General features: G+C 41.6%; 1 protein-coding gene across 6 annotated transcripts in view; it reads right to left on the bottom strand.

The window, feature by feature from the left end:
- Positions 1-17,735, bottom strand: part of SMAD1 (SMAD family member 1) — a 73,867-nt gene extending 56,132 nt beyond the window's left edge. For 2 of the 6 annotated variants that reach the window (XM_027598110.2, XM_027598115.2), the window contains exon 1: positions 17,426-17,735. The gene's annotated coding sequence lies outside the window, so the exon portion shown is untranslated. Of the gene's footprint in view, positions 1-5,714; positions 5,733-16,039; positions 16,191-16,231; positions 16,544-16,592; positions 16,719-17,425 lie in introns of those variants that run through there. The other 4 variants (XM_027598112.1, XM_027598111.2, XM_027598113.2 and 1 more) reach the window with 4 other exon arrangements.
- Between the last annotated feature and the right edge of the window lie 4,794 nt (positions 17,736-22,529).

The raw sequence follows: 22,529 nt of genomic DNA, 5'->3' as shown, positions 1-22,529 counted from the left end.
GTGACGGCTGGTTGTGGTAGTGGCAGCAAGAGCAACGGAGACCAATTAGGAAGCTACGGCAATTGTTGTGGTTGGAGAGGGTCAAAGGTTTGGATCAGTGTGGCCCAACAGTCAGATCCTGGATATATTCTGAAGGGAGGGCCGTGAACAAGTAACACTTTATTGCTGAAGTAAATAAAGAAAATAATTAACCCCAAAGCTGGAGAAATCGGTTTAATTTGTAGACATGCAAAATCCCATATTATGGAACTATGAGGCGGAGTCTCTGAGGTGGGGTCAAAGGTCACCGGAGAAGGAGTCCAAGAATTATCACAGGAGCAGGAGGGAGGGAGGAACGACTGGAAGCTAAAATCTCGCAGGAATGAGGGTGAGTGATGGGGACCGGGGCAGTAAAGCACTAACAAGGAAGGAAAGTGAGAGGTGAAATCTGACGTGATATTCAAAGCTGGGTGTTTCTATGGAGGACAGAAGAATGGTGTGGTGGTGGCAACGAACGGGGCCCCCGTTTCCAGGCACCATGGTCCGCGGGTTATGAGAGAGAACGGCCACACCTTAAGACAGCTGCAAGGGAAGCGACATCCTCAGATGAACATACACAAGCATATTCATGTTCTAAATAACCCAGATGTCTAACAATAATGGGAGTGATGAAGTCAATTAGGGTACATCCGACAATGATGTAACTGTTAAAAGAAAAAAAAAACAAACAGGGAAAGAAAACCATACTGTAACTGTTCAGTTAGAAAGAAATTGCAGACCAATATATACAGTATGGGTCCATTTCAAAAACACAAAGAGAAACAGAACCTGTACAGGTATAACATAGGTACATTTTTAAGGGCCTGGAAGGAAATGCACAAAACCAAATAAGTGATTCCCTCTAGGAGTGAACTGGAGGAGGGGAGTGCAGAACATTTTCACTTACAACCAATTACTTTTTCAATTTTAAAACCCAATAAAAATAAATAACTGAAGAGGGTACATTTATTCTACATCACTCTGTAAGACAGTATTATGACCAAGAGGTGGCAAGATTGATCTTTTTATAAAGAAAAAATAATTGACAGTGTTTCTGCAGAGTGGAAATATCACTGCAGTGGGATTTTTAAGAGAAATCTATTCCTGTATACAGAGTTGGAATATATGACTTAATTCTGGGTGAATAGGTGGGTGGAAATGCACTTTTTTATTAGGCAATTCAGCCACATGATCAAAAAATTCAATTTTACAAAATGCGTATTATAACAAAAAATAACTTTTCTTCCCATTCTAGCCCCTTAGTCCCCTTCCCATTAACAATTCAAATATCCTTCAAACTTTTCAATGCATGAATTTCTTACCCCAAAAAAGTTTTGTATTACTCAAAAATCTTCAAAAGCTATTTGGTCCTTCACTTTTCCAGCATATAAATCTGTTACTTGGAAGAACGAAATAGTTTCTAAAAATCAAAGTTTACACAATCACTAAAACAAACATTGACATTAGCCAGATTTCACTCTCCTCCACATGACAATCAATGACAGCCTGTTTTCGATCTGCCAAAAATTAGACTGGACTTAACAAAGGTTCGTTTGGCCACCTCAGAGAAAAAACTGAACAAAACAGTAGCAGCCCTCTTCCAGAACAGGACCAGCTCCCTCCAGCTAAGAGCTAAAAGAAGCAAATGCAACATCTCCCACTGGGTTAGAGGAAAAATGCTTTGGTTATAAACAAGCGTAACCAACGGAATTAGATGAGAGCTGTACCATAAGTCCAGACTTTCTCTGCCTCAGTCACGTGTTCAGTCCGGTCCTCCATGAACTTTTCCACAGTGACTGACTTACCAGTCAGAATGGAAACACCTAGCGAAGCTCTCAGAAGGCTTCGGAACCCAAATTCTCCTCCTTTAGACATTCAACTATTAAGACAACTTTAGTCTTCACTAATTCACTACTTAATTGAACAAACTCTTTAAGCACTTACCACCAACATAAAAGTGCAGTAGAAAGAAAATTGAGTATGGTACAGTTCCCATCACCACCAAGCTTAGAGTTAGGAGGTATGTCAGTGAGAGATGGGAGAACCATCTTATATGATGACTGTAATAAGAGCCACACAACGTTTATCTAAGGAGGAACATACACACAGGGCAAATGGCCAACAATCTATGCTGTTTTCTTTGCCACGACTACATCTCGCATGCCATCTTGGGCTTTGTTTCCTACCATGCAATAAAAATACAGATTGAGTTCAACTGATTGTTAAGCAGTCACATCAGTAGGAACAATAAAATGGATAATCCAAAGCAGCCTTAATAAAAATTAGCCACTGTAGACATTTTTCCAAAGAAGACATACAGATGGCCAACGGGCACATGAAAGGATGCTCAACATCACTAAGCTTCAGGGAAATGCAAATCAAACCACAATGAGATATCACCTGACACCAGTTAGAATGGCTTTTACCCAAAAAAAAAAAAAAAAGGTAAAAAAGGCAAGAAACAAGTACTGGTGAGGATATGGAGAAAAAGGAACCCTTGTGCACTGTTGGTGGGAATGTAAATTGGTGCAGGCACTATGGAAAAGAGTATGGAGTTTCCTCAAAAAATTAAAAATAAAAATACCATATGATCCAGCAATTCTGAGTATCTACCTGAAGAAAATGAAAACACTAATTCAAAAAGATATATGTACCCCTATGTATACTGCAGCATTATTTACAATAGCCAAGATATGGAAGCAACCCGTGTCCAACTATGGATGAATGGATAAAGATGTGGTACACACACACACACACACACACACACACACACACACACACAGAAATACTACTCAGCCATAAGAAAAGAATGAAATCTTGCCATTTATGACAACATAGACAGACTTTCAGGGTATTATCCCAAGTGAAACAAGCCAGATGGAGAAAGACAAATACTGCAAGATGTCACTTCTGTACAGAATCTAAAAAACAAAACAAACAAAACAAAACCCAGACTCACAGACACAGAGAATAGACTGGTAGTTGCCAAAAGGGAGGAAGGTTGGGTGAAAGGGGCAAAATAGGTGAAAGGCATTAAGAAATACAAACTTCCACTTATAAAACAAATACATCATGAGGATGTAATACACAGCATGACAGATACAGTCAATAATATTGTAGAATTACTATGTTGTACACCCGAAGCTAAGATAATATTGTACGTCAATTATACCACAGTGAATTAAAAAAAATTAACCACTGTTTTTGGAATGTATTATACTTTATCAAAGAAACATTTTAATTCCTTATCACAGTTTGTTTACACTAATATTATATACTTACATTGTTTACATTAATATTATATACCCTGAGAACACAGCAAATTCTAAAGAAATGCCTGTTCAAGATTCAAATACCACTGTGGAAAATCTCTAAGTGGATGACGCAGCCAGTTAACTAGAATGGTATTATAAAAACTCACAAAAGCAAACCTATTTTGTCATACAAATCTCTCCTCCTCTTGAAATTCTGACTACAGGCAAGAAACAGCCTTAATAGAACATCTGAAACACATCAATTTGAAGACTTAACAAACTCATCACCATCACTACCAACTTCAAAAGGAGGGAGTTGCCATGCATGGGGTTCGATGGATGACATCATATGAGTGCATCCATGAAAACTGTCTCCATCAGTTTTCAACACAGCTCAAATATTCCAAAAGAATCAAAAATCATCCTCCTATCACCACCACCACCACTCACAATGAAGCACCAAGCACTGTTCTGATACTTTATACCTACTGCCTCTCATAATCCTTACAAGAATCTAAAAGGACTATTTTAGAGATGATGAAACAGAGGTACAGAAAGGCTAAGGAGTTTGCCAAGGCAACCAGTCTACCACCTTGCTCCTCCTAAATAACCTCCTCCTGTGTCTCATGCATAAAGCAGAAGGACTGGTAAGCAGGGATTTGCTTATACTTTTATTTTAATCCCTCCAATCCTTCCCTTCCCAGCTTATTTTTATTTTCATTGTTCTTTCCTTCTTGATAACTTCCCACTTTCCTAGAACCTGGGAAAAACCAAGAGTTTTATTATCAGGGCAGCAATGACAAAATTAAGTTCATTTTAATCTAAAGATCCCAAAATAAGGATAAAAAGTCATAAGCTACAACTCAGTAAGACGTAAGGAAATTGCACCATGGCTTCACACCAATAGACCATATATTTTTCCAAATCTTAATATTCTTTTCTTATATGTCTGTGGAACATTAAAATTAAACTCCTTTTATGAAATGCATTTTCTTTACATTCCCACTGATTATTCTTAGGGTTCTTCACTGAAAACATAAACAAAACTACTGGCTTAAAAAAAATAAGCCGGTAGTTTTGTGAAGGTAATACTTTTCCACTCAGGCAAATGTAGAGATGGAGGAAATTTATAGGTAAAATATTAAAATATTCATTTTAATGGCTAACACACAGCTGACAGTCACAATGCTATCTATACATAATGGCAAAAACGAGTACTCTGAACTCTGGAGGATGTGGGTGAGGGCATGAGCAGCAGAGGGGAAGATAAAGCGAACCGTGTACTGGTATGGCAGCAACATCAGCTGGGGGCACTACCGCTTCAACTCTTATCTGCTTCCTAACCCCCTTCTTCCCCCCCTCTTCATGCCCTGTGGCAGCGTTTCTCAATCTTAGCATTATGGGATGTCAATCAGCATCCCCGCCCTCTACTGACTGGATGCTGGTAGAATCACTCCTGCCCTGCCTCCCTGATCGGTGACAACCCAAACTTTCTCCAGACACTGGCAGATGAACCGCTGCTCTATTCTTCTACACTTTTCCTCTCCTTTTCTCCTTGTAATCGAAGTGCCTCAGGCCTCAACACCTCTATTTAGCTCCACTTCTAGACACTAGGACACAAGGAATTGCTGACCTCTTCAAGATGGGACAAGAGTAAGAGGTCAAACATACACATCCTTTCTTCCTCTCTTTTTCTCCTCAAACAAAAAAAAAGCAGGGACAGGGGAGCCCGGGTGGCTCAGTTGGTGGAGTGTCCGACTCTTGATTTCAGCTCTGGTTATGATCTCAGGGTCCTGGGATCCAGCCATGGGTCAGGCCTGCGCTCAGCAGGGAGTCTGCTTGAGATCCTCTCTCTCCCTTTGCCCCTGCCCCCACTTGTGAGCTCGCGCTAATATAATAAATCTTAAAAAAAAAAAAGGGCAGGAACAAAACAGTCAATCATCAGAATTAACTGGTATGGCTTGAACACCTACAACTGGTATTATACAGGGCCAAGTGCTGCTGGGTATAAAAGACATAGTTCATACCCACAACGAACTTAAAATGAAAAAATTCACTCATCAGGTACCTACTGTGTGTCAAGCCAAAAGTTCTTAATGCTGGTAGACATTAAAATTGCCCGTAATAATTTTATAAAAGCTCCCCACCATAACCCTTGAGTAGAATCCCCTAGCGGCAGGTCCATGGATTTCTGCAGTGATTGTTCAAGGGATGTTGATGGGCAGACCAAGGGAGAACAATCCTGTGATCATAAAGACACTGCCCGTTACCCCCAAGTAACTCAGTCGAAAGGGGTAATAAGAAAACCATAACAAAGGCTATTAAAACAAAGGCTAGACTAGACAAGCTGGTTTGTACTGTTCGTCAAAGTTACAAGATTTTTAGTACCCGTCTAACATTTATGACCACTGATTCCCACCTTATCAACTGTATAAAACATACCTTAGGAAGTACAGACACACTCAAAAACTGCTGAAGGACAGGAAGCAAGAGCTCCACCAATGGCATCAGCTTTCTTTCTCAATCCCTTGATTTTAAAGGCTATTCCCAATTATAAGAGAAATACCTTCAAAGTAAGAATATGTAACAGTAATGATGGTTTGTTATTTAACTTTTCTTACTGTAGTCTCCTCTTACTGATAGGATTGCTTCTTGGAGGCAGAAACTGAGTATACATTTCTCTATCCCTCCCACAAATATAGCAGACACACAGCGGGAGTGCACAAGTTACTTGCTGAATTGATTTTATGGGCTTAACAAAAGGCAGAACTCCACAGTGAGGCTGCACCTTCTTAAAAGAGCCCTTCCCAAAATACAAATCCACATCTCGGCCTACACAATCTGACAAAACTCTTCAGTGTTTAAATGCAAATAAACGCTATAAATACAGTTTGTGTGCCAATCATCTGAATGTTAATCAAGTTAATTTTGTTCACAGTTAACAGGAAAACATTTAAAACCAATCAAACATTCCCTGGAGCTTGAACAAACTAAATAGAAATCCTGAGCACACAAACATGAACACAAGGAAAATAAAGAGGCTGTTATTAATCATGCCAGACTGCAAAGCCAGCAACGGGCAAAAAGCACAACAGGAAGCTGCACCAGATGAGATGGCCAGCCATACACGATCTGCCATCCTGGGTGTTCCAGTCGGGTCTAGATGCTAGCACAACATGCTCTGCCATTATTACTCCCTTTCATGAAAAGCTACAGTCTCTGATAAAATTAAGACCCATTTTCCAGGCGGTCACCCTCCCTGTCCCGCTCAGCTTTTAAAGAGTCTGAGACTGACCAAGGCATATCAGTTCAGGGTTCCTACTCACAGTCACCCAGAAAAAGGAGGGGATGGGTACTGGCCTGAGTGGTAAGTGTGTAAGTGAGATTTAAAAGTCTTTCCCCCCCCCCAACTTTGAAATATTCACAGATCATCTAAGGGGCGCCTGGCCGGTTCAGTTGGTAGAGCATGCGACTCTTGATCTCGGGATTGTGAGTTCGAGACCCAGACTGGGTGTAGAGATTACTTTAAAAAAAAATCTAAAAGAAAGAGGAGATGGTGAGGCAGAAAATGCTGCCAAATCATTCTACTCTGTCTAGCAGCTCAGTAAGAACTCCCTTAATGCTGAGGTAAGACTGAGTGTGCTTCAGTCAGGTATGGACCTCACCCACATGCAGCAGATGTTTCCCTTACAGACAGCATATGAAAAGCCTTTTTTTACATCCATGATCGCTGTTATCCTTAAGAGAAAATCTGGGAAATTAAATGCTGATGCCTAACTTTTAAAATTAAGAACTTCTACACGAGAGGACTTTTCTCACTTTGATAGCTTATAAACTAATCAATTTCAACAATCAAAGCCATATTCCAAGACCACCATCGGGTCTCCTATAAGAAAATGCCAGTATAAATAGAATCTAATGCTGCAACTCAGGTAGGAGAGAAAGCGGCCCATTTCATTATACTCTGTGAAGCACGGGTGTCTCTCAGGTTCATCAATCACGTCAGTTGATTGAGAAACCGCATATAACTGATACCCCCTAATGGGCTGGGAACACCTCACATTCTTCCAAAACTCTGACCCCAAAATCATGTCATGGAGAGGAGCAGGGTATGATGAAGGAAATAAGATGGAAAAAGCTTGTCTTTTATAACCCTGGCTTATATATACCATGTACCTCCCAGTAACTCCAGCTTTGCTTAGGCAGCTGGGAAATTCTGGCTTCAGTGAAAAAAAAAAAACCAGTTTTCCCAGACCAATACTTCCTGGTACATAAAGAGTAACACAATAAAGTAAAAGGCATCATCCCTATTCCAGTGAGGAATCTGGCCAGGACACAGGAGAACATTTTTTATTAGTAGCTAGCATTTCATGTATTTTTTAATTGTTCACGTCCTTTACCAATCTTGTTTTTTAGGGGTGCTGTTTTTCTATTGATTTTAGAAGTTTCTTCCATAGAACAGTAAGTAACTTGCTGCAAATATCTTATCTAAAAGGTTATTTGTAAGTCCATGTTTAGTTATTTTTAAGTGTGTATTTGGCCACATAAATGCTGTAAAATCTATAAAATTTTCCCTTATGGTTTCTGCCTTCCACCTTTAAAAGGGCTCTATAGCTGGCTATTAATTACCCCCTCCTGTCTTTTGATGAAATGGCACATATCAATCACCCCCTTTCCTTCCGACACTATGACAAGATTCCATGCCAGAATCTTTCTACACTGAGTGTGTATTACTCCACTGGGAAAAAAAAAAAAGTAACACTAATGAATACTATAAAAAAAAAGCCACAGATAAATTTGAATACTTATCTTTAAAAGCTCTGGGCAATTTAAGTAACTTCTTTAAATCATTAAAGGACATTCTTCTCTTAGTTCAATTACTCTATTTTTCTCAAAAACCTTTATCTGCAATTGTCAGGGAAACGTCCATCTACAAATTCCCAAACTTGGTATTTCACAATTTCATTACCAGGATTCCCATTGCTTAACTCTTCTCAATTCATTTAAGTCCATTAGACTCCTTATAACCTGTGACCCCTTATCTAGATTGGATTCAATACTGATCTCATTAACATTCTAGACTCTAAAATCACATTGATTTTTACAAACAGCTAATGTTTTCTGAATGTTTACTATGCCAAATCCTATACTGAGCATAAAATGCACCTCCCCTCTCCCCCATTTTAACACCTCTGAAACCAGGAACTTTACAATCAATGGTAAGTCATATCTAATTGACGGGTATTTTTTTTTTTTTTAGCTCGAGTAGCACATGAAATAGTACAATGAAATAATTAGCAGCATCTTAATTAGATGAAATATGAAAGTATATTATCAATCCTGAGGCTGATACTATTATCTCTATTTTTCAGACAAGGAAAAGCGAGGTACCAAAGTGAATGGTAGCTCCCCCAAAGTCATAAAAAGCAAGTAAGTGGCGGGGCTTAGACTTCAACCCAGGCAATCTGACTCTAGAGCCTCGTCTCTTAACTGATTTGCTATGGTAGGCCAGAATCATCTTTACCAGCATTTCTCTCCAATCTTACTATCAGGCCATCCAGTTATTCCAGAAAGTAACATTTACCTAATCCACAGCCACATTAAACTTCCCACCAGGCTTTGCCCTTGCTGTTTAGGCTCTGAATTCTCCATAGACCTCCCTACCCGCAATGGTTCTTTCAAAACTTCTTCATTATTCTTAAACTTCCAATACCATTTGCCGAGTCGCCCACCTCACCATCCCAGTAAGGGACTCGTCTCCCACACCACTGGGAAAGTCAGCGCAAGCTGGCAGAAGCTCCGCCATCTCCTTTCTTCTAACTTGAACCCCATCCTGCTTCTCTCTCGGACAACTGTCCCGCCTTACCATGGTTAATATGTTGTCACCTGCGCCCTAGATCACTCATTCCATCATCTTTAATTGCTCTCTGTCCATTAACTTCTTTCCTTCAACCTTCAGAATCAAAGAGATCGCATCTATTTTGAAATATAAGTCACTTGAGGGCATCTGAGAATCTCCTTCTCATTTTTTTTTAAAAAAGATTTTATTTCTTTATTTGACAGAGACAGACACAGCGAGAGAGGGACCACAAGCAGGGGGAATGGGAGAGGGAGAAGCAGGCTTCCCTCAGAGCAGGGAGCCCGATGTGGGACTCGATCCCAGGATCCTGGGATCATGACCTGAGCCAAAGGCAGACGCTTAACGACTGAGCCACCCAGGCGCCCCTACTTCTCATTTCTTAATATGCTCTGTGTCTCTTCACACCTGCATTCACTTGATTACCCTGACCTTTCCTCCTTCCAACATGAACCATACAACATTTTCCCACCTACTTCTGGAATCTCTCTTCCCCAGGCTTCTGGTTTCACTGCTCCTTTGACCCTGCATCTTTCTTCCAATTTCTTCTTCCATCCACTTTAAATATACCTCTTCCTTCTACTAATTCCCAATTGTGAATTTCAGTGGAAGACTCGACCCACCAGCTTTTTCCTTTCCATGGTCCTCTCAGAATACCTATCCACTCTTGGAAGGTCATCCTTCATTTCCAGGACAGGACTCCTGATAATCTTTCGTGAAGCTCTGAGCCCTTCCCTATTCTTTGGTTATGTATCTCCAACTTGCCCGTAGGATACTTCTACTTAGAGACTCCACCTTAATTCAACATGTCAATTCAATCTTTATTCCTTCCACAACCAGTCCTTCCCTATTCTTAAGAAAAGACTTTATGAATTTTCCAGCCACTCAGGTTAGAAACAATACTCTGACACCTCTCTCCTGTTACTCTATAGCCAAATAACCACCAACCATTTTTTTGCTCACAAAACCCATCTCTATCACATAGATAACTCAAATAGCTTTCTTATTAATCTCCGGGCATCCAGCCCTACCTTCTCCAATCTACACTGCATGTTCACCTTCAGCGACTTCCCAATGCTTCCTTATTCTGGCACTGTAAGGTACTCAAATTCTCACCCCAACTTAAGCCTTCTGAACGTGTCTCCCCCCCTTACCATACTAAGCCCCATTGGGAATACCCACTGTGGTGAGGTAGGGCTGCTCACTAGCCTCTAGATCTGTGCTGTCCAATATAACCGTCACAGGATAAACACAGTTATGTTTAAACATAACGTGATTAAAGTTAAAAAATCAACTCCCTTCAGTTGCACTGGCCACATTTTAAGTGCCACTAGGGCTAGTGGCTATTATATTGGACAGTGTAGATAGCAAACATCTCCATCACTGCTGAAAGTTCTGTTGGGACAATGCTACTGTAGAGATCCTCAACACTCATGCCTAACCTCCCTGGTCTTTCATACCTAGAATGTTCCTCCCTTCTACCTATGCAAATCCACATGTCCTTCCATACCACAGTGGTCCTCATGTGAGTTGTCTGCGTTAACTTCTTCTTATATGATCGTGTAACAACTCTTGCAATGTTGTTACACTTTTTCATTTTTGTGTGTCTTCTAATTATTGGACCACTCAGAACTAATGAATATTCAAGGAAATAAATGAAGCATATACTCACTATAATACTGAATCAAAATTATCAAATTAATGGTATACGTAATATCCCTCTTCCATTAAAAAGATACGTTTTCTTTCAATCTAAACAAACAAAAGATCATGTATTTAGCTGACTAAATGACTTAATTTAATGCCTAATTATAATACTTGAAAGATAATTAGTTCCCCTTTTTTTTCCTTGTGGTGTTCGAAACTGAAAGAAAAAAAAAACCTTGAAGGTCTGAAATACTTCCACTTTGCATAAGCACACCGCAAAGAAACCACAAAAGATAGACAAGGAAAGGAAAATGAATGAATGGTTTGAGTAACTACACCCTAACTACCTGAGATTATAGGAAAAAATATCTATTGTATGGCTACCCTAAAATTAAGGAGAAACTACAAATAAAGTATTTAAAAATTATGTATATAAATATATTTTTGAATCAAAAGCTAGACCCTTCTACCCTCCTCTTTGCAAATATGACATAGTGAATATTTATTTATATTGAGCTCAACAGCATATAGATGCATAACTAACTGCTGTGTATGTATGTGTTCTTTAAATTCAAGATTATTGTCTCAAGAAAAATAGTTAAGAAACCAATCCACCACACCATAGATCTGGGTTCCTAACAAGGGAACAAGGCTGCTTATCTGAATACTAGAACTGAGCAGAGATTTGGGGGAAATGGCCAGGTAAGGATTCCTTCAAACCTTCAAAAGCTGGATGCTTTATTTTCAAGAGGGAGTCTCGATTTGAGTTCTGATTTGAGCTTATAACAAAAAGTATAAAGATGTAAAACTGCTCAAATACTGCAGTTCCCAGTATCTTCCTAAAACTCTGATGTGATCACTGGAGTTGAACTATTTATGAAAGTCTTGGCTTTTTCTGTCTGAAAACAGCCCCTCTTATATAAATGAATGTTCTACAGGCTGTTCGTTTCTGCAAATCAGCCAGCAATAGCCGTAAAATGTTACTTTTTTACCTGATAGGACTTATACATCTCTAAAACTGACTCCATCTTAATAACGCATGCCAAAATGAAGATTTTAATTTAGATTTTAAGTAATTACATTCATGCTACTTAGCTTTGCTTTTTTTTTTTTTTTAAAGGAAGTTACTCTGGAGTAAGTGTTAAAAATTCTTCAGGTATTTTTGCTGCAAATCAGATGACAGATCACCACTATCTGCACTACCAGGTAACAGCAGAAAAGGAGTATCAAGAGCCAAGAGATTTCAGTTTGGGGGAAAAAGATGATGCCCTTATTTGTTATCAAAGCATCCCCTGCTAATCTTGGTACAAAAAATGAAACCAGAGCTTCCAAGTTGTTGAACACATCAAAGTGAGTGGCAAGCCTGGAGAGGACACGGAGGCTCCTCACCCCTTCTTCTGTACCTTCCCCTCCCCTCTACCCTTCTTCCTTCTGTTGTTCCTGAGCTGAATCCTTTATAATAAACCGGTAGTCTGGTAGAGAAAGGGAGGAGAGAAAGAAAGAAAGAACAGTAAAACCACATATAGAAGTACCATTACAGAGAATACTTCATCAACCTCATTTTATGACTTAATATCAAATTCCTCTACCTCCTTGTAGGTAAATTATCCTTCGTCTCCTTAGACCTTTCCAATTCTCTCCCTAATACCTGCTAGTTCCTTCCTTAAATACTCTTAACTTTAGCTTTTGGTTAAGAATGTGATTTGCTTTTGAGAGTCAAGAGAGAAAATTTGTAGAGCAGAACTGCCTGATTTAATTTGATCTTGATACAATCTTAGATCTCCCATTTTCTAGCAAGGTCCCATTGATTAAATGAGACATAGGGCTTTTCTTTTCCATCTCTACAATGAAAAAAATCAATTTTAATCTAAAAAATATCTGAGATTGTCAGACTTGATTCTTATTCGGCTCAATGTTAGGTACAAAAAAGTCGATGCCAGGCCAAAAATTATCCTTTTCTCCCCTCCCCAAATTACACTGGATATGCTCAGAGCAAAACCTTAGTAACACAGTGAGCATAGAAGGAAAGGATAAACAAATGAGAACTCAACAACTCTAAGAGTGGTCTGGGTTCTGACTTTCCCTCTTCTAGTCACTTAGGTGAGTGACTCCAGGCAAGTCGGCTGTTTTCTCTGGGCCTCAGATTGCTCAGCTTGATATGAACCAACGGGATTAGAAAATCTTCAAAGCAGCTTTTAACACTAAGTATCTCTATTCTCTACAAAGGAAATTACACATCTTAATGTTTATGAATGCACTTGGCAAGACTGTCCCATGGATGTCCTTCACCTGAAATATCATGCAATTTGGGTACTTGTGTATACAAGCTCACCAGGGCATGTAAACATTTTTGCATTGGAGGATCTTTGGATTGGAGGATGGGAATGAGCAGATACTGGATCCATGGTTTCATCAGATTCTTAAACAAGCCTGACCAAAGAAAAACTGCAGTAACTGCAAGACTACAAAAAAGTAGACATTAAATGTGGGAAAAAAAAATTCCAGGATTTGCCATTAACTATTTTCATCTCAAAGTACAGGATCTAACAGCTAAGAGAAAACTAATTTTGATGAGATAAACTGAACTACTAGAACTTTTCTCTTCACTACCATCAGCTTGTGATACTACAAGAAGAACACAAGGGGAAAGTGGCAGGAATTATCCAGAAAAGCAGAGATGAAAATAATTCAGCACTGAAATGCCTTACTTTTTTGTCAGATTTTTTCTTCCAATTATGTTCTGCTTAAATATGTATAATGTAAACATTATGTTTCTTCTTAAGCACTCAAAAGAAGACAGCACCAGAAGACAGCCCGGAAAAACACAACAGAGAGCAAAAATCTGTCTAAAAGCCTAAAAAATAAAAGTCAAGTCATGTCCATACTGGAAGAGTAAAACCCAGCAGAACAATGATTATTTGAATATTCTAGACAGAAAAAGTATACATATAAATATAAATTTAAAAAAATATATAGTTAGTTAAAAGTGAGGCTCTAGAGTCAGACTGCCTGTTCATAACCCAGCTAAGATTATAAATCATAACCACTCACTAGTTATGTAGCCTGAGGCAAGACACTGAATCACTCTGAACTCAAGTTTCTTTGCCTGTAAAATGTGATAACAACAGTACTTAGGTAAGTTTTGGGGTTTCCAATAAGGTATGAGTATTAAAAATAAGCATACAGTAAAAACTCAGAAAAATATTAACTCTATTCTAAACCAAATTAGGGTCTATGATAAATATGATCCAGAGAAAAATCAATCTCATTTTATCCAGTACTTCAATTATCACTTCCAAACTGTTTTTTATTTTATCAAGAGCAACTAATAGGTGGAAAAATTAATGATACATCCCTTACTTTTCCTGACCCCACAAACTCATAAGGAGTAGTAAGCAGAGAAGTAGCTGAAAGAGTAGAAAGAAAAAGCAGAAGGTCCTAGAGCAGCACTGTCCAGCAGACCCTTCTATGAAAATGGAAATGTTCAATATACATTGTCCAATATGGTAGCCCCTAGCCACATGTGGCTAGTGCTACTGAGAAGATGAATTTCAATTTTACTTAAATATCCATACATAGCTATAGCTACCTTATTGGATAGCACCTCCCCAGATGACCCATAAACTGAATAAAGATTGCCAGAAATTTCATCAAAAAACAAGTCTTCTTTTCCTGACTTGTTCATACATTCAATTCAAATATCTTTGCTTTCAGTGGAGACCTGGTAACCGTGACTAGTTAAAGAAATAACATGCCAGCTGATCCATCAATACAGTGCAACTCAGTGCTAATGAAAGGATCAGAGATAAGTATGTGGACCCTAAGAAGGTCCCTAAGGCCACGTTAAATTCAAGCTCACATGAAGCCTGATTCAGTATACAGGATCAAGAGCTGCAACGGTCCTTATCAGAACCCCCAGTGCATGTCTCTCCACTACCAAATGGAAAGCTACTTAGACAATGCAGACTGAACATCCTTTCGTTTATCTTCAACTTCTTCGGAAATTCAGAGTTCTGTAAGCCTTTCCCTCTTTCAGAAACACCAGCGTTCCTGGGCAGCTCAGCCTTTCCACTATAAACAAAATCCATGTACCACCCATATCTGAAGTATAACGCCAGACTCCTGCTTAGCTGCCCCTGTAATATGGTTTAATTATGATGACTGAACTAATAGGCTGACATCATAGACTTTTACAGGCTGACCCCATGTCATCCTGATGTATCATTTTGCACCAGTTCAGTGCTGTAAATCAATTTAAGATCTCAAGCAGGTTGAAAAGGCTGGTAATGATGCTTTCTCTGCTGTCTCTGGAGACTCTACATTATACACAACTTACATTATTTATAAAGTCTCAACGATGCCTCCATTAGCCTTGTAAGACTACACAAATGAGATCTTTTATACACACAAAACTTGGTCTTGATTATGTAGGTGACTACAGCTTAAATATAGTCATCTAATTACACCCCAGTTTCTTCTTTTTCCTATCTAACCAAGTCATTAAATTTTATCTTTAAACCAGAATTACATCAAAATCACAAACTGAAATTTAGTTTTTAATAAATTGCATGTGGGAAAATGGGACTTACTTAATGCTTTAATGAACTTAGTAGGAAAAAATGACTTAAATTCCAAGAGCTGTAAGAGGTTAACATTTTAATTGCCTAAAAACGGTCATTTCTCTAAAATGCAAAGGTCATCAGCTCTTCAAGGGTATAAAACCAATGGATACTACAAAAAGGAAAAATGTATTTGGTTACCTACCTATGGTTGGAGGGGTGAAAACTAAATCAAGGACAAATCCCTATCCTCAGAAGAAACCTGATCCTGCCGGATCCTCCAGAGGCTCTGGCATCACCCACCTCTAGAAAATCATCTCTCACGTCCCTGGTTACAGTTTCCTAAGAATTGCAATATCATACAAATGTATACCACCTGCAGAGAACTATCAGATAACTGCAAATGGGAAAGAGAGAGGGACAGAGGACAAACACCTTAATCAGTTCAGCATACTGAGGCCTGGCACCTACATCAGAATAACAATAATGCAAAATATTTCTACTACATGAAAATGCTGGGGCCCTGAACCTGGGTCCTGCCTCGATTTTTTTTTTCTTTGTTTTGTTTTGTTTTGAAATAGTGGTTCCAATACAGCTCAGCTACCTCCCATAAAACGTAAAGTGGTAATTATAAACAAGATGAAAAGTCAACACGGGCAGAGAACAGTTTTCTCATTGTTACTGAAAGTAGGCATGTTACCCACCACAGGCAATCAGAGCAAGAAACGTTCTGGAATGAAGGCATTCTGTGATTGAGGTGCCAAGAGTTTCAGCAACAGGATGACATACTGAAATCATGCGACTTCTATATCATTCCACACACTCTGAAACTTCAGACACAACGGAAAGAAGAGAACAGGAGGGCAAAGAAAAAGGCCAGCTACCCCAGCACTCACGAAAGCGATGCTTTCTCAAGGAGATGGTGCTGAGATGCGCCTCAATTTCCAGCAGGGAAGCGTCTTACTGGCTGTCTTGCACAGCAGACTGAAAAATCGTATGCGCCTCAAAATAAACAAAAGCCGCAGCTACTGTAGTTGTAAGATCCGGCAGGCATTTGTTCTTCCTCCCTTCCTAAAGTACATCAAGGAAAGGTTCTCCCTTTAAGCCTACATGTATATTAAGCAACTAGAAAAACAAGCCCACGTCTGTCTCTCTCACACCCACTCCCCCCGCCACCTTCCTACGGCAACCACCCCGAGAAACACTAACAAAGACAGAGAGCGGAGTAAATGAACAGTTGTTCAACAGCGAACTCACAAATACACATGCAGTGAGGCAATCGAATCCGGTAAAGGGAAAGGAATGAGACGACACTTGGGAGACGCACGGGGTGTAGGCGGAAGAGGAAAAAAAAAAAAAATTACGCGCCGCCGCCAATCCTTTGAATAAATTAGAAGGAATTTCGGTGCGAACTTTCCTTGACCTCGACCCCCAAGAGGCTCGCTGGGGCAGAGAAAGGACCCCGTCTGGGATGCGGAGGGGCGCGGGGCACCCCGTGTCTCCCTCGTGCCAGACCCGCTCCGCGAGGCGCCGACCGCGTAGAGGGCAGCGCCCGCCGCTGCCCTCCAACTCCCGCAAGGGTCGCCCGGGCCAGCGCGGGACACAATGGGCCCGCGGGCAGCGCGGACCGGCCTCGGCCCGGCTGCGGAAAGGGAAAGAGAAACGGGGAGCGGGCGGAGGGGGAGGGAGGGAGGGAGGGAGGGGAGGTCCCGCCGCTGCCAGGGCCGGGGGCGAGGCTCGGGGCCGAGGAGCGCGGCTTCCCCACCGCAGACCCAACAAAGACGGGAGGGGAACCCCGGCCGAGCCCTGCCCGGCCGGCTGGGCTTCAGAGCAGGAGGAGGTGGCAGGTTCGCTCCTCGGAGCGGCCGGGAGGCGCCATCATGGGGGGGGGGGTCCCCCAGTCCGCCCCACGCGGGGAAGAGCCCCCTCCTCGCCGCGGCCCGCGTCACCGGCCCCGCACAACCGCGGCAGCCCCGCGGGCCCGCGCTTGCCCCACAAGAGGCGGCGGCGGCTCTGGAAAGCCCTGGGCGCCGAGGGAGGGCGGGGACGCGGCAAAGGAGAAAGTTGGGTTCGGGTCTGTTTCGTTTTACCGGGTTGGCGGCGCGCCCGTCCGGGCGGGCGCACGAGTGGCCGGGCGAGCGGGGTCCCGCGGCCCCGGTCCCGCCGGCGGGGCGCTGCGCCGCGCTGCGCTCGCAGGGTCCCTCCCCGCGCCTCGGCCCGGGCTGAGCCGCTCGGCCTCTCCTTCCTCCTCCCGCCCGCCCGTTCGCTCGCTCGCTCGCTCCCGGAGCCTGGATTGATCTGGTCGCGCTGGCGTCAGGGAGTCGGAGCCGCCCAGCCTCCACTCTTCGGCTGCCAATACCCGGCGCACTCGCCCGCCCGCACGCTCGCTCGCTTGCTCACACGCGCACCCGCGCGCCGCCGCCGCCGCCGCCGCCGCCGCCGCGCGACCAGGGATCCTCTCCAAATTCCCGGCCGGTTAGCGCGAGCGCGGGGCCGCGGGGCCAGTCACCCCCACCCCCCGCCTGCGGCCCCACGCCCCATTTATTCCGAGGAGAAAAAAACAACTTTCCTCCTCCTGCTTCCTTTAGTCCCGGTGGAGCGGACTTGGTGGTGCATTATCCTCAAATGAAGTTCGGTGTTCAGTATTTATTTTCTGAACTGCTCATCACCCGTCTACCGCTCGCTCCGAACCCTATCGTTAAACGTGGAGTGCGTTTTTGACAATTATCTTTCGAGGCTCCCCTTTTCATGTCTAGTTTCCATTGCCCTTCACTAACTTTTCGATGTTTTGCGAGCCCCAGAAGTTGCACGTACCCAGAATTGGATAGCCTGGTACTTACTATTGCATGTGCTTATACCAAGCCCCGAATCAATAAATGTGCTTTGTGCCAGTTCAATATCTAATGATTCGAGTAGGTAACCTAGTTGTTCCAAATAGTGACAGATGCCACAATGGAACTCAATTTTTGATCCAATTTCTACTCTTTTATATGACACCCACCCCCTAAAATAAAAACAAACTGGCTCTCATCTAATCTGCATAGACATTGAACATATCTTTTTGTAAGAATTAATTTTTCCCTTGGCTAGCTCTCTGGAAGCTGGCATGAAATCTTGGATAATTACCATAATGTTGAGTTATGTTTAGAGAGGAATAATTACTCTGAGGAATAAATTTCTCATGAACCCAAAGAATCATTACCATCAATATAAAGAAAATATCAAAGACCGAGGTAAGTTAATAGTACTCTCCAATTGTTCATGGACCTTTACATGCCCACATTCTATTTTAAATTCTTATTTCTTTCTTTATTTTTGCATTTCATGTTTAATTATTCAAAGGAATTGCAACAAATCCCATAAAACATAAAATACCATTTATAAACTATAGATTGGAATTATTTCAGTTAATTTCTTCATTAAACTATTTGAGCACTTACTGGTTGAATCTTGGGTCTCATCTTATTTTCCCTAAAAGCATCATTTGACACAGTTCATCATTCTCTGCTCCTTGGAACAACAGCTGGAGTGAGCCTTGTGAAATGCCACTCATATCAGGTCACTCCTCTGCTCAAAACCCTTCCCTGATAAATAGCATGTGCTGTATACACAATGGAACATTATTCAGTCATTAAAAAGAATGAAATACTGACACATGCTGCATGAATGAACCTTGAAAACATTACGCTACGTGAAAGAAGCCAGACACAGAGACCACGTATTGGATGCTTCCATTTATATGAATTTCCAGAAGAGGCCTGTCTATAGAGACAGAAAGTAGAATGGTGGTTGCCTGTGTTTGGGGGAGTAGGGAAGTTGGGGAGGAGTGATAGCTAAAGGTTACAGAGTTTCTTTTTGGGGATAAAAAAGTTCTAAAATTATTCTGTGATGGTAGTTACACAACTCTGTGGATATACTAAAAGCCATTGAATCGTACACTTTAAATGGGTAAATTATACGGTATGTGAATTTTATTTCAATAAAGCTGTTTAAAAAAGACATGACAACTAAACACAGGGTGTGATTCTTGATTGGATCCAGGATTGTGGGGGAAGTTATAAAATGACATGATAACACTTATTTTTTTATGTTACAAAAATTATAAAATTATTACATTTTAACCTACACATGACCTTTCCTAGTGCAGTCCTAGTAGCCGCAAGTGATAATTATGAATACTATACATGCTTTGCAATTTGATTGCAAAGTTATTGTCTTTGTCAAGTTATTTCTTTAAATGGTAATAAAAACTTGGATACTTTTTTAAAAGGACATTATTGGGACAATTGTCAAAGCTTGAATATGGCTTGTGTATTAATATCATTGTATGAAAAGATCTTCCCTTGGCTCCCCATTTCATTCAAAATGAGAGTTCTCACCATGTGTACAAAACCCTACTTGATCTGCCCTCCCAACTCTTCCTTTCCCATTCTCACCTGGTCTCCTACTCTCTCCCTTGCCTACTTCCTCAAGTCAGCCTGGCCTCCTCCTCACAAGTCCTGGAGCAACCTGGGCACAGTCCCACCTCGGGGCCTCCACACTAGCTGTCTCCTCCCCTCCCTCCCCTCCCGCAGGTCTTCACCCAAGTGTTCCACTCTCGATGAGGCCTACCCTGGCCACTCTATCTAAAATTCTACCCACCCCTCCCAAACACGTGTATTTTATAATCCTCTTTCCCTATCACTACCTAACTACTTTCTTAGCCAAAAGAGCAGGACTTTTAGTCTGTTCTGTTCATTGTTATTCTCCCAGAGCCTAGAGTAGTATCTAGCACCCTGTAGGAGCTTATTAAACACCTGTTGAATGAATGAATGAATGAATGAATGAACGAACGAATGAGTGGAGCACTGTTCTAGTTACAGGGCATATAGTGGCAAACTACACAGATAAAAATCCCTGCTCTCATCAAAGAAGACAAATAATGAATAAATACACAAATATGCTAGCTAGTGGGTGGTACATGGGATGGAAGAGGCAAAGTAGAAGGGATTGGGAATGGGGGAGGTTGCTGTTTCTATAGGGGTAGGGTAAAGCTCCCGAATAAGAGGTCTTGGAGGAAGAGAGGGGGCATGCCACTGATCTAGGAGGAGGGTCTCCAAACTCCCAAGCAGAGTGAAGAGCAAGTACAAAGCCCCTGAACCTGAGTCTACTTAACCCATTGGCCGGAGAGCCAGGAGGCCAGTGCACTGACACAGGGAGAAGCTACGCACAGGAGGAAAGAGAGTGTGTGGGTCCAGGTGCACCTGCACCGGTGGCTGCAGAGACAGAAAGATAGGGAAATTCTCTTCTACTACTTCTCTTATCTTAGCGAAATAGCCATGGACCTTACTTCCTGAGAATTGTGAGGGTGGGAGAGACTATGGAGGTTGGGAGAGAGAGAAGCAGATATGAAAGAGTTATCTTCTAGGAGAGTTTGAGAGCAAATGGACGAGGCAAATGTGGTAGGATTGCCAGGCAGTGCTATTAAGTGCCCATTTGAGGTTAGTGGTCATGAATTTAAAGCAAGACCAGTCAGCAGGGCTGTGGATTTTTCTCCAGCCATGTCAGCCTAAGGGGACAGCGCTAGGGTTTTGCAGGTGGGTGTGATGGAGGGAAAGAGGGTCAGAGAGCAGAGGGTGTGGGCAGCGGAGTGACTGTGGCGGGCGGGCTGTGGGAAGGAGGGAGGAGAGGACATGAAGGAATGGAGAACAAAGGAAAGGTGATAGGATCAATGGATAGAAGGTCCCATGAAGTCCAAGAATTGGCCGAGTTGGGACCCACTCCCAAATGCTGGGAACAGTCTGAGAATGGGATGCTTGAAATTATGGAGCTGGGGCAGTTTGGGGAAATGTCAGGATCTAGCAGTGTGACCAGAGAAAGTGGGTGGCTAAGGCAGGGAGATGGACAAGCTCCTCAAAGAAAAGGAGGTATCAAGGAACTGAAGGCAAACTAATTATGCTATTGAGCTATCTTGTTTAAAAAACAAAAACAAAAAAACAACCACTAATCATTTATAATAAGGCGAGCTCTTAAAATTGGCTGCAAATATTAAATATGCAAAATATGAACCCAGGAATTTATTTTAAGAGATGGTTCTACTCAATAGAAAAATAAATATGATGTAGGATTTGTGTAACAGCTCCTTAAGTGAATTTAAATGAATCAATTTCCCTGGAGTGAGCCCACCAAGGATCACTGGTGCAGTATTCCAGACACTAAACAGGAATGTTTCAGTGATAACTAAAGTTGGGGGAAAAGTGCAAATTATGAATTTTTGATGTTGAAATCCCTCTATTCTCTCATCACACCTTTTCCTCCGCAGAGTTTTTGGCTGCTTGTGATTAGGAATGTGTTTAGGCATGCTGTTTTGTATACCCATGGGAAGACCCTACCTGCCTTCTAAGTAATATCAGGGTGGGAACTGTGTCTAGTTGTTTCCCCGCTGCATGCCCAAAGTTTACACAGACCTATCACAGGAGACACCCAAATATTTGCTGAAAGAATAAATATCTAATTGAACTGTGGTGAAAATTCCAGTTGGTGTTTTTTTTAAAGTAGGGCATACTTCGCGGTAGGGGTTCTTTCTCATGATTGCCTTCGCTCCCAAGTCTGAATTTCTAATTTATTATTTATTTAAGTGTATTTAAACTTCTAATTTAAAATTTCTGTTTATAAATGCTAGGAATTTGCAAAAAACGTTGTTAGCCCTTTTTCTAAGAGTTTCTTTTTTAAAAACATCTTTTTTAAAAAAAGATTTTATTTATTATTTATTTGAGAGAGAGAGATTGAGAGAGAGAGCATGAGTGGAGTGAGGGGCAGAAGAAGAAGCAGACTCCCCACTGAGCAGTGAGCCTGACGTGGGGCTCAATCCTGGGACTCCGGGATCATGACCTGAGCTGAGGGCAGACGCTTAACTAACTGAGCCACCCAGGTGGCCGTCTAAGAGTTTCTTAACAGTCTGTATGCTACAAGTTCTGTGTGAACATTTTACAGTAATTATTATTGTGACAGAATTTTATAGGAATTCCCACAGTTTCTGAAGTTTGTGGGATGTTCTATAATCTTTGCTTAGCAGAATTGTTCTCTGGGACCCCATTTCCAGGCAGGGGTCAGGCAGGACAGTGTGTACAGCATCTAGACACAGGCCCCGGAAGACTATTTCTTCCTCCATTTGCCTGCCGCACAGAACTTCAATGCTGTTATTCCCCAGAGCCT

The sequence above is a fragment of the Zalophus californianus genome, chromosome 2 (genome assembly GCF_009762305.2).
Source record: "Zalophus californianus isolate mZalCal1 chromosome 2, mZalCal1.pri.v2, whole genome shotgun sequence".
In the NCBI taxonomy this organism is placed as follows: Eukaryota; Metazoa; Chordata; class Mammalia; order Carnivora; family Otariidae; genus Zalophus; species Zalophus californianus.
Note: the sequence above shows the minus strand (reverse complement) of the source record. Positions and strands in the feature narration are given on the sequence as shown.